The sequence below is a fragment of the Miscanthus floridulus genome, chromosome 18, assembly GCF_019320115.1.
Source record: "Miscanthus floridulus cultivar M001 chromosome 18, ASM1932011v1, whole genome shotgun sequence".
Classification (NCBI taxonomy): Eukaryota; Viridiplantae; Streptophyta; class Magnoliopsida; order Poales; family Poaceae; genus Miscanthus; species Miscanthus floridulus.
Window position 1 is genome coordinate 83,404,121 of NC_089597.1, and position 12,024 is coordinate 83,416,144.

Genomic DNA, 12,024 nt, shown 5'->3' on the forward strand with positions numbered 1-12,024 from the left:
ATGAGGGACCCTAGGTTTATGAACCCGACAGGAGCCCCCGAGCCCCCGGGCAATTCGGGTAGAATCGTCTAGGGGATTTTTATCTCAACGACGGGTGCGCGCAAGCACACCCGCGGGTGTAGCACGCGAGCCCCTGGGTGATTCGGGCAGAATCGTCTGGGGGGTTTCGTGTTGCTAGTGAGGGAAGTTTTTGTTTTGTCAGTGGGTGCACGTGAGCATACCCACGGGTGTAGCCCCTGAGCCCCCGGGCGGTTCGGGCAGAATCATTTGGGGGTTTTGTTAGCGAGCGTGTGTTTTTTTTAGTCGAGATGGAGTCATTTAACCAAGGCGTCGTTGCGCAGCCGAGGCGGTTAGTTTAGGGATCGGGTGAGGCGGAGCTCGTGGATCCTGGCGTCGGTGCAGCCCGCGCACCTAAGGAAGTTAGTTTGGGGATCGGGTGAGACGAAGCTCGTGGATCCTGGCCTCGGTATAGCCCACGCAGCCAAGGCGGTTAGTTTAGGGATCGGGCAAGTTGGAGCTTGCGGATCCTGGCCTCGGTGCAGCCTACGCAGCCAAGGCAGTTAGTTTAGGGATCGGGCGAGACGGAGCTCACGGATCCTGGTCTCGGTGTAGCCCGTGCAGCCGAGGCAGTTAGTTTAGGGATCGGGCGAGACAGAGCTCGCGGATCCTGGCCTCGGTGCAGCCCGAGTAGCCGAGGCAGTTAGTTTAGGGATCGGGCGAGACAGAGCTCACAGATCCTAGCCTTGGTGTAGCCCACATAGCCAAGGTAGTTTAGTTTAGTGATCTTGAGCCCCTAAGCCCTGTTGGGCTTGGTAAGGGTCGGTTTGAGTTTTGTGCATTACCCTGTCCTCGGTTTCTCATAACTGGAGGGGCTAAGTTTTATTGCTTGCCTCGATCGCTCGAGCTTGAGTGATGTGCTCAGTGAGCTCGCTAACGGGTATGATCGAGTGGAATCTAGGTCCATCGTTTGTGACGGGGTCGGCATAGCCCTCTTATGATATTCCACTGCTCCTTTACCTGCAACCCAGTAGATGCCTAGGCCATTCCAGAGACTGACCCGAGTGGCCCGCTGGCCTCCCCTCGATGGAGATTCTATGGGTTTGGTAGAGGTTTAGGATCGAACAAGAAGGTTGAGATGACCCTATCCACATCGGGGTAGGCTAGGTGAGGGCCACACGGGGCTCATCTGTGTTTTCTCCCATGGCTCTATTTGAAGCGAGGCAGCCTCGAGACCTTTGTGGGCCGGCCTTCGAACCCCGATCGGTCCTTGCTCATGTTGAATGAGGCAACTACCGCTTTGTGATGCAACACGGAGCATTGTGATGCATTTAGCTGCATGTGCGATGCTTTAGTTCCCGAGCCCCCGGGTGATTTAGGCCTGAATCATTCGGGGGGCATGGGCATATGGAATGAATGCGTGTATGGACGTATGAATGATTATAAAGAAATAGCAGGGGTTGGTAATGTTACCTTGATGACTCAAGTGATGGGGTTCGAAGAGCTCCAATAAGAAATGTCCGACCGAAACTCATGCTCGTCGTTCGTGATGGGGTCAGCATGGCCTACATGGGGCATCCCTTTGCTCCTTACATGTCTCTTGGTGTTTTCCTGAGCCGTTCGATTGACTTAGGAAGCCCGATGGTCTCTCCTGGCGGAGATCCCGTTGTTTTGGTTTTTTGAAGTCCTGCCTGGGACGGTGGAGAGCCACCTGCACATGGTGGTGCTTTGTTTTACGTGCCTAGTCGTGCGGTAGTGGTGGGCCATACCCAAGCCATGTCCTATCTGATCAGGCATCGTTCTGTCGGGCAGGGTGTGTCTCATCGGTCAGGGCGTGACCCATCGTATCCTATCTACATTAAATGGGGAAGAGAGAGGGTTTTTTGCCCCTGTTGTTTCGCCTTTCCCCGATCGCCGTGCCTTCCCCAATTGTTGCGCCCTTTTCTTTAAGTAGGAGAAGGGAGAGGGCTTTCGCTCCATTCCTTCACCTATTCCTCATCTGCCGTCTCTTCTCTTTCTTTCTTCTCGCTAAGAGTGTCTGAGTGCCGTGGCTGTTCCTAGGAGAGAAAAGGAAGAGAGCGAGGGAGAGGAGAAAACTCACAAATCCATTCACGAACCTAGAGCAAAATGTTGGGCTGGAGGTCATCCACTGTGAGGGAGTCGGTGCTGGAGGCCTTGTCGTGAACGTGAAGGTGTTTCTATCGCCGAAGGAGGTGGCGCATTGGAGGGCTCCCGGGAGGGAGGATTTCTCGCAACCTCGGCCCAGCGAGGTGGTTTCCTTCCTCACCTTCCACGAGCGTGGGTTAGGATACCTCGCGCACTAGTTCCTGCGTGGGCTCCTCAATGAGTGGGGTCTGGAGCTGCAGCACCACAATCCGACTAGGGTATTGCATATTGCTAGCTTCGTCACCGTCTGCGAAACCTTCCTAAGGATGGAGCCACACGCAGACTTCTTCCGACGGCTGTTCTCCGGGTGAACTTTGTCGGTGGGGAATCCGCCCAAGGGTGTAGAAGAAACTAAGCGCGGGGGGCTCGTATCCCACGTACATCCCCTGCGACTCCAATCAGGGGTGGCATGGGGAGTGGTTCTATATCAGGAACTCGGTGCAGGCGCCATTCCCGGCGTTCACCAGCGAAAGGCTAGAGAGGCGGGAAAGTTGGTCGTGGGGCCCTTCCCGTTGGGAGAAGAAGGTGGAGATCATCGAGGCGAAGCTCTTGAAGCTCGTGCAGCATGGCCTTGATGGGTGCAGGTGTTCCACACCCTCTACCGCCATTGGGTTGCTCCATTGGCGGAGAGGGAACGGCCGATGTGGAAGTACGACAGCCCAACGAACCCCGATCGTGCGTCGTCGAACGAGCTATCGAATGACGAGGTCTGGAGTCACCTCGACCAGGTGCTGCAGCTAAAGCCCAAAGAGAAGGTCGATGGAAAGCCCGGACCTCTCAATGCCTCAGTGGTGTCCAAACTGGTATGCTCCCCTCTCTTTACTCCATGTTCTTTTCCCCTTTGCTTTCCTGCTTTTTTATTTTGAGTCGCCTATTTTGTAGGGACTTGAAGCTTACAGGTCTCGGTCGCACCTTCCGAAGGGGCCAGAGGGCGCGGCTCGGCAGGCCGCCCAGAAGGAGGCGACGGATGCCAAGAAGAAGAAGAAAGCCGAGGAGGCTCGGTGGAAGTATGAGAAGGAGAAGGAGATCGTCCGGTGCGTGAAGGCCGGGGAAAATAGGAGCAACATCGAGTCAGAGCTCGAGTTGGAGGACCCCACGGATGTGGTGGATGACATGATTTTTGTAACACCTCAGTGTTATGGTTGCACTAAAACACTTGCATCACATGAGCATGAGCATTATCATCTCATTCATAAGCATCATACCAGTATGAATGTTATCATTTCATGTGTGTTTCTATTTGAACTGCTTGGTTTTATGCTAGCAATTGTGTGTGCTCATGTGTGGTCTATGCAAATGTGTGTCAAATGTCCTCTTAAACAACTTAGCTACACTTAGAACACTACTAATTTTTGACCCTATCGCATCGCTTCGCCTTGCATCAAACGCAAATCTGATGCAATAGGTGGCTGCTGTTGCATCAATTTTGCAAATCTGATGCAATAGGTGGTCATTATTGCATCGAGAGGGAGTTGGATGCGATAATAGTTCATGTCGATGCAATAGGTATGATCTATCGCACCGATTTTGTACACTAGATGCAATTGGTAGAAATTATTGCATCAGAAAAATTTGGTTGCATTACTATTGATTTTTTATGCGATATGTAGGTGGTATTGCACCAGTTTAGAATTTGGGTGCAATTAGGAAGTACTATTGCAACGGATTGATAGTGCTTAACTGTGATGCAATATATGATTTTTATTGCATCAGTTCAGGATTGTTTTGATGCGGTACATTGTCATTATTGGACCACAAGTGCCTTGGTCCAGGAAAAGGTCAACGCAGGGCATACCTATTGCTCGCTGAGGCGCGCGCCTCCTCACACCAACAGATGAGGGCTTCGTTGCGCCCTCCCTCACGTGGCCACGCCATTGCCGTCATCGCGCCCTCCCCCCACGGCGCGCGCATCACGCCTTTCCCCCCACGCTCCCCCACGCCGCCAAGGGCCACTGCATGGCACTGTGCATCTCACCGAGTACGTATTGCCACGGTTGGTATATTGGAATATATTTCATTGCAAATAATTGTTGTATTGCCACACTTTTATTCATGGCCCTTGCATAGTCCTACGCATGGTCTAAAGAAAAAAGGATAAGGCCACAACCGAGCCACCCACCAAGTAGGCATGACACCAACACACTGCCCCACCAAACACACGTCACCCTGACTAACTGATGCCACCGTTGATGCTCTTTACACACCAGGAGCAATTAATATATATTTTTAAAATTTTGTCCTCGTCAAGATGGGTACCAATACCACATGGTTGAGTGAATTTTACATATCATAATATATTTTTCCTCATTTCTTATTAAAAAGCAAGAAAAAAGCACCCTGGGTGTCAAACCCACAACTAGCTCTCAAAAAAGCACAAAAAAACAATAAAACATACACCTTTGGGTGCTTCTCCACAACCAAGTATTGGAGCACTGAGTTACCACTAAATAGCAAGGCGTTGCCGAAAAATGAAAGCAAATATTAACACTGCCACAGTACCATGTGAAGAAGCATGTGCTGCCACTGCCACAGTACCATGTCGGCCGCACGTTTCCATCACCGTGAGGTCCTGGTCCATGGCGGCGCACCGCACCGCAGCCTCCTCACTCCCATCCTACCCCTCCATCGTTGCAGATGACGGTGAGACCTGAGACCGCGCGGTGCTTGATAACCATGATAATGTGCGCACCGGCCATCGACCTTACCGAGCAGCGTGTGCGCCTGGAGCGCCAGCTTAGTGATGAGGCTAGTTATGCACTACGGTGTCTTCTGCAACACTAGCACGAATCAAAGTAAGCCATTAGTTCTGCTGTCCAAAGTTTACATCATTCCAGCAATGAATCAATGTAAGCCATCGGCCTAATTCAGTATTAGAGTACCCTATTTCTAGCAAGATAAAGCTTTGCACAACAGTTCCATCAGAGAATCTACACAGATATATCTAACCAAAGAATTTAGCTGGAAAAGCTGATGTGCTGATAGAGAATAGTGTTATCAGGTAGCTGGATTGTTATAATTAATAGTCCTGAATCTGAAAAAAACCCTACAGAATCATGGATAGCCTGCAATATGCCCTTACTCATTTTACAAATTTCTTTGTACAAATGCTGTTCCCAAAAGTGCAGTTTGGCACCTGTTATTTTCTACAGAATCATGGATAGATTGATACACAAATGTTTGGTTCTTGGGGAAAAAAAGAGCAAAAAATGTTCATAATTGCTTATAAATAAACAGAAGAAATTATGGGAAAAATGAATCTGAATGAACCTAGTAGCTATTGAATCAGTCAACAGTTTGGTGCTATGGAAAAGGAACATTTAAAGATTATTAGCATTGTTAGAGAATAAACAATGTTGGAGATAACAAGCCACAAGCAACACCTTGGGTGCAGGTTCTGTCAAGATACATCAGAGTAGCAACTGCAGAGTGGCTGTTTCAATAGATACTGCCTAGAACCTGATTAACAAATCACCAAAATATGTTACCAAAAAAATATTTTCTTAATCTACAATGGTTAAAATTTCCATAACTGAAATTAAGTACTCGTCTGCCAATACCTGCTCAGAATTTCAGAGACAACAATCTCTGCTCCCATATTAGTACTACTTGCCACAGAAAAGAGATTTCTGAATCTCGTTGCAGTTGTGACTGAAGGTTGTCCACTTCCACAAGAAGATTCTGCTTTGGTCTTAGAAACATCTGCACTTTAAGCAAAATCCTATCTCTAGCAGCACTTGCTCTCTAACTGATGGCTTTTATTCTCCAGGATTTCAAGCTCTTTTTCTTCATCACGTGCTTGCATGAAAGCTTCAATTTCTGCAGAATACACCAAAAATTTATAAAAACCAAACGAAGAAATGTTTATTTTATATTACCTGGGAACATGTAGCAGTGAACAAAACACAAGCGATTTAACCAAAATGTTCTGACAGTTCACCTTGGTCTTTTCTACTTGGGTCATCAGTCAATTTCTCAATTCTTCCATGCTGCTCACTTGCCACTGACATATTGTTGAGCAGGCCGGCGACGTCCTTCTTGAGGATCTTGACAACGGCTTGCTTCTTCCACCGCAGCAGATCCAGTCGAATCTGGGTGTTGCGTGCTTGCTGCATCAAACAACAACGAATTCAGAGGTTGTGGGAATAGCACAAATAAAACTAATACAGGCTATCGAGAATGTAGGAATCTGGACAAACAGCACAAAAGCAGAACACAGGACCAAGCTGGGTGTACTTCCCACATTGTCCATCTTCTTTAGCACCCCAATCGCCTCCTCATGCCTCCGTGCGTTACCATATACATTCAGCAGGGAATTGAATGTGACCGTGTCAGGTTCGAATCCAGTAGCCTTCATCTCATCGAACACCTGCGCTGCCTCCCTGTAAACATGGAGCACGACGTTGTAGGTGATGAGCACGGGCTGCACGCCGCCATCCACCATGCGCCGGAACACGGCAACCGCGTCCCGGAACTGCCCAGCACTGGAGAACGCGGACACGAGCGCAGTGTATGCGCTGGCGTCGGGCGCCGGCGTGGCCTCGAGGAGAGTGGAGGCCTCGGCAAGGCAGCCGGCGAGCGCAAACTCGCGGATGGCAGTGGGCAGCACGCGCGGGTGGTGGAGAGCGCACTCCAGGCCAGCGACGGCGCCCGCGCGTCCGCACTCCAGCCTCCAGGACGGCGGTGGAGCTCAGCCGCCGCCACAGGTGCGCGGCCCCATCTCCGCGGCCTCGCTTCTTAGGGCTGGAGACCAATACGGGGGGGCCTTGGTAGAGGAGGGGGCCAACCTGCTTCGGATCCCATGCCGCAACTGCGCTATCGCTATGGGGAATTTGGTGGGAAAGAACAATAATTTGGGCCGGCAGCGGCAACCTAAGGCGGGACGCGCGAGGAAATTTTTTGAAAAGTTGAATACGTGACTGTGTTTTTCCCTTTTTCCGCCATGGACATGTGCTCCGAAATCCAAACTGTGGGTATTTATCAAAAATCAAAACTTTTAAGTAACTAGGAAAATTAGATTGTAAACGTATTCACAATCAATTTTCAAATGCAAGCCGTACTCAATTTTCGGCATCTAAACGGGGCCTAACAAAAAAAATTCGCGCGCCTATGTAGAGCCAAATAACTTTGGCGGCCTGGCGGGAATTGAATTCAAAATCTAGAACACAAACGACCCATCTGGCAGCTGGAGTCCTGTGCGGCTCTGCCCTCTCCCATCTCGTTTCTCTACCCCACAACTTCCCAAATTATCCAACAGTCCATCTATCAATCCCCATTCGCTGTCCTCCAGGAGGCCACCGCCATTGTGATCTCACCAGTCTGGTCTACCTCACCAGCCTGATCTCCCTCAGCCCAACCCTAGGTGATGCCGACGTGCAGTGACGCCGACGCAGCTGCAGGGGTGGGCGGCGGCGCCTTCTCCCATCCCGAGTACATGGAGGACTCCCAAACAAGTCCATCGCCGAGGTAACGTGCGCCTCCCAAATCTTACCCTGTTATTAGTCTCACGCCAAGTCAGCCCCTTCCCTTGCCCATGCCAAATCAGTAGAAAATGAGAGATACAGGGGCGAGCTGGAGAGGGGAATTAGGGCAGGCCGGCGTCATAAGGACGACCTACTACAGGTGACTTTGTTTTTTAGGTTCGATAAAATCGAGTGAAGATCTTAGGTTTATAGATGACCTGATATTTTTTTTAGGAGATCAATAATTATAATTTTTGGTCATATAGTCGTGGACATATTGATACTGGTTTGTGGCTGTAAATCGCTGTCAGTCTCTAATGCTATTGCAGTGTTTCAGTATTTGGACCACGGGAAAATTGTAAATAACCAAACATATTCAATATTTCAGTGTTTCTTGTCTAGTTCAGTGTTTCTTGTCTAGATTCAGATTTTAGATATTCAGTGTACACTACCGCTCGTAAGTTGTAAATAACCAATAATCCAAACATATGTACTATTACTATTGCTTGTAAATAACCAAGCCACTTGCAACATTTGTTTTTTTCAATTATCAGTGTTTCAGCATGCACCTATTGACGTTGCATCTTTGTTGACGCTTGGATATCCAGCGCGCCTGGATCGGCTTTGCATGGAGGTCAGTTTGGTTCTGGTTTGGGGTGGACTTGTGTAGCACGAACCATGAATGTAGGCACATATACGGTTTGCATGTGTCGATCTCTTGCTGTGTGGAGCTATCAATGTTTCTAGCATAATTATTATATTGATGGTTGTACATGCCCTGATTGGGTGATAAAAGGTCATCATCTCCTTGTCCTTGTGTTGGGTTTGACAATCCTAGTTTCTTATTTATGCTATTTTCAGTTGTGCCACTTGTTCTTTTTGGTATAGCAAGTTTGGATGAGCCAAATGCTTCCAAACATTTTCTGTGGTCTCCTGATAGCATATGGTAGCTGCTGTAATTTTTGTAGAATTTTCTATGCAAGTCTTGTATATGGTCTTTTATGCATCCTTGTATCTATTTAAATTTAGAAAAGCATCAAATAATTTTATTTTATGATGGCCATCATATTTTCTGGTGTCCATGAGTTATGTATGTTGCCATGATATGGTTGGTATGGTCCAAATGTAAGTTTGGAACATCGTTAATTCTTTAAGTGAGATGTTGGTCCCATCTGGACAGATCTGGGGACTTAGAGAAGTTCACCTTGATAAGTTGGTTTCCTGGGAAACTTGTGAATACCAAAGTCGAAGATAATTGTCATATCTAGCTGCTGTTCAAATTTGAGGTCATTTGGCCTAGTGGTTTGAAAGTTACAGCTGTTTGAAGTTACCTCCCAGTTTTTGGGTGCTCTCTGTTTCAGCAGAGTAGTTTCTGTAATTCTGCTATTTCGAAGTACTTAAGTTCTGAATCATGCTTTGATGTATGAAGATGAAATCTCGAGAATTTTATAAATTTTCCAGAATGTCCTCTTGCAAGTCATTTGGACTTGTATATCTCCAGATATGATTTATTTTCTGTACAGCTGTTGTATGCCCAGATTTCTGGGAACTTGCTGGAAAGCAAGTTGCTTATGTTAGATGCTTTATGTAGTTAATTATGTTCTTTAAAGTGATTTGAATTGAGCTGGGCTACTCGGTAAACGAGTGTCCAGTGATGTATGTTCTCATAACATGTTTTATTCATTTATCTCCAATGTCATACATATCTCTGAAATGCTAGAGTTCAACTGTCCATTGCTTTTTACCTCTCAACATGCTTTGGTAGGAATCATATTTGCATGATTAACATGGACTTGGATTTTTTGAGGAAGTAATCAGTACATGAATTTAACTAATATAGTTTGATTTCCAAAGTATCCATTTTACCTAATTCTTATTATACTTGAACTGGAACTGCTGTTGCTACTTGCTAAAGTTGAAAACACTAATTGTGTTCTTAAATTTAGGAAAGCGCCTTCTCCAAAATTGCAGAGAGAATTAAGTTGGAAGCTTCTGTGATTTCAAAAGAACAAGAAAGGCACATTCTTCATGAAACCTACAAGGAAACCACTGGATGCAGGAGCAGGAAAGGTCCTGGACATGGATACTTGGCAAAGTATCCGACTCGAAGCCAACTTATGAATGAAACGAATTGAAGAGCAAGCTCGTGCATCAGCATTAGCAGCAGCAGCCCAACAGAAAAATAGTGAGATGCAAGCTGAGGTAGAGAAGTTAAAAGAAAAGCTTACCGTTCAAGCCGCTGAGAGAGAGAGAGCGACAAGGAAAAAATTCAGCAGCTGCAACATCAACTGAAGAGTACAAGTAGCAAGATTAGAGAAGAACTAAGGCAAGAGTTTTTTTCACTAATCAAACAACACAATCAAGCACCGCCTTTGGTAATAATACTACTTCTTAATTGTTACCAACATCATTGATTTTAGTAAAGCTTGATTGCTAATGTTTCTCCTTATAACTCCAATGCAAGAATGCTGCACCAACCACAACAGCCCCTCAGCCTGCAGAAAATATGGTTAGTGGAAATGAAGGTGCAGATTTAGCACAGGTATTATTTTTTGATAAATGCAAACTGCGATGTAATGAATACCTACATTTAATCTGACATAATGTGTGAATCTTTTTTTAAAATATGAAGGCTGGTACAGAATCTGTCCTGTCCACACATAATGAACCTGTTGTTGTTCCGACTCCCATCCAAGGATCAGAACATGTGCAACAGGTAGTATACTTCAAAATTATCACTTGCAGTTGAACAGATTCTTAGAATTGCTAAGTGGTGATTGCTCCTTCAAATCTTCTGGTTTTTACAGACTGTACCAGACAGTGTATTGTTGAGCAAACAGAAGAGTATCTAACCTAGTCGTCTTACTCACAGCGCCAACAAATCACTTTTCCTAAATGATAAAGATAGTAATGAGACAGTGACATTTATTACATCACAAACACTGAGGAATACTGCTGCAAATAAAAAGCTACAATGTAGAAAGAAAGGAGGAAAGGTATGAGCAATCAGGTGTCATTTTAAGTTGTTGTCCAGATTATTAACATGAACTTTGTTCACTTATACATGTATGTTTGTTCACTTAACATGAGCAATCAGGAGTTCATGCCTTATGTGTTTATAGTTTGGCTTCAGTATCCATTCTATTTGTTAAACCCAAAAATATTGTTGTCTATCATGTGTTGTCTATGTTTGATTCCAACTGTGTGATCAACTATATATATTACTAATGCATGTCATTTTGACTTTTTCAGGAAGATCAACCTTGAGGGAGTCTTGGGAAGCTGAAATGAATCAAATATTGTGCAACAAGAAAGATGTCATGTTGATCTGTGCTAAGAGACATGTATTTTTGTTTATGATTGTCTATTTGTAGCATAAGTTAGTGGTTTGTAATGCAGTTCAACTTTGCAATTACCTATTTGGAAATAGGAACGCATTTGACTTCCTTACATTGTACAAACTATTGAATGCTTATGATCTAAGTTATTAATATGATTGCCTTTTTGTGCCATTGAATTTTGTAATTTTATGAATTTCTGTGCAATGAATTTGATGCAATAATTGGTTGCCCTTCAAATCTCATGTCGATGCAATAGTTTGTATTGCATCCAAGCTTATGTCGATGTGATAGTTTGTATTGCATCTAACCTCATGTCGATGTAATAGTTCAAATTGCATCGAATATAACGTCGATGCAATAGTTCCTATTGCATCGAACCAAAATGATGATGCAATAGAACCTCTTGCATCGAATCAAAATGGTGATGCAATAGATTATATAGCATCGAACCTAATATGGATGCAATATAGTCTATTGCATCGAACGATAGCCGTTGCAATAGATGTATTGCATCAACATGATTTGGATGCAATAAGCTATTGCATCTCTCAATTTTGATGCAAGAGACAACGGATGTACGATGCAATAGCTGCTTCTCGCATCAACCACAAGTAACCGATGCAAAAGGCTATTGCATCAAGACCACTTGCATCGGCTGGCATCAAACGAGAAATTGATGCGAAACCGAACTATTGCATCTATTTTAGACCTATAACATAAAAAATTGACCGGTGCAACAGGGTCAAAATTTAGTAGTGGAATGTCATTAGCAACAATGTTCATGTTGACCATATTGCCTAAATTACACTTCTAAGTAATAGCTTGACTTGTGTTGACCCTAGAGCTCTTATCTTTGACTGTTTAAAAAGTACAACTTAGAGTATTTGCATGTCTAAGCAACCTAAAGCAAAGTTGTAGCAAATTTTATAAGGAACAAAAGTTGTTTTATGACCAACTCATGAAAATATGCACAACATGCTCAAAAAGGTCCCACAAGTTAGAATTGGGGTTGGATTCAACACTTAGAAATTTTCTAAGTCTGGACTGCATTTACAGTTTGT

The 12,024-nt window shown here is 45.4% G+C and overlaps 1 long non-coding RNA gene and 1 pseudogene across 1 annotated transcript; one reads left to right on the forward strand and one right to left on the reverse strand.

The window, feature by feature from the left end:
• Positions 1-4,482: 4,482 nt before the first annotated feature.
• On the reverse strand, positions 4,483-7,035 carry LOC136522792 (uncharacterized). Its single transcript, XR_010775979.1, has 4 exons — positions 6,101-7,035; positions 5,721-5,979; positions 5,544-5,619; positions 4,483-4,940 (listed from the first exon to the last, which is right to left on the reverse strand). It is a non-coding gene; the product is annotated as an uncharacterized lncRNA (long non-coding RNA).
• Positions 7,036-9,494: 2,459 nt separating this feature from the next.
• LOC136519580 (uncharacterized) lies at positions 9,495-11,049 on the forward strand (annotated as a pseudogene).
• Positions 11,050-12,024: the final 975 nt, after the last annotated feature.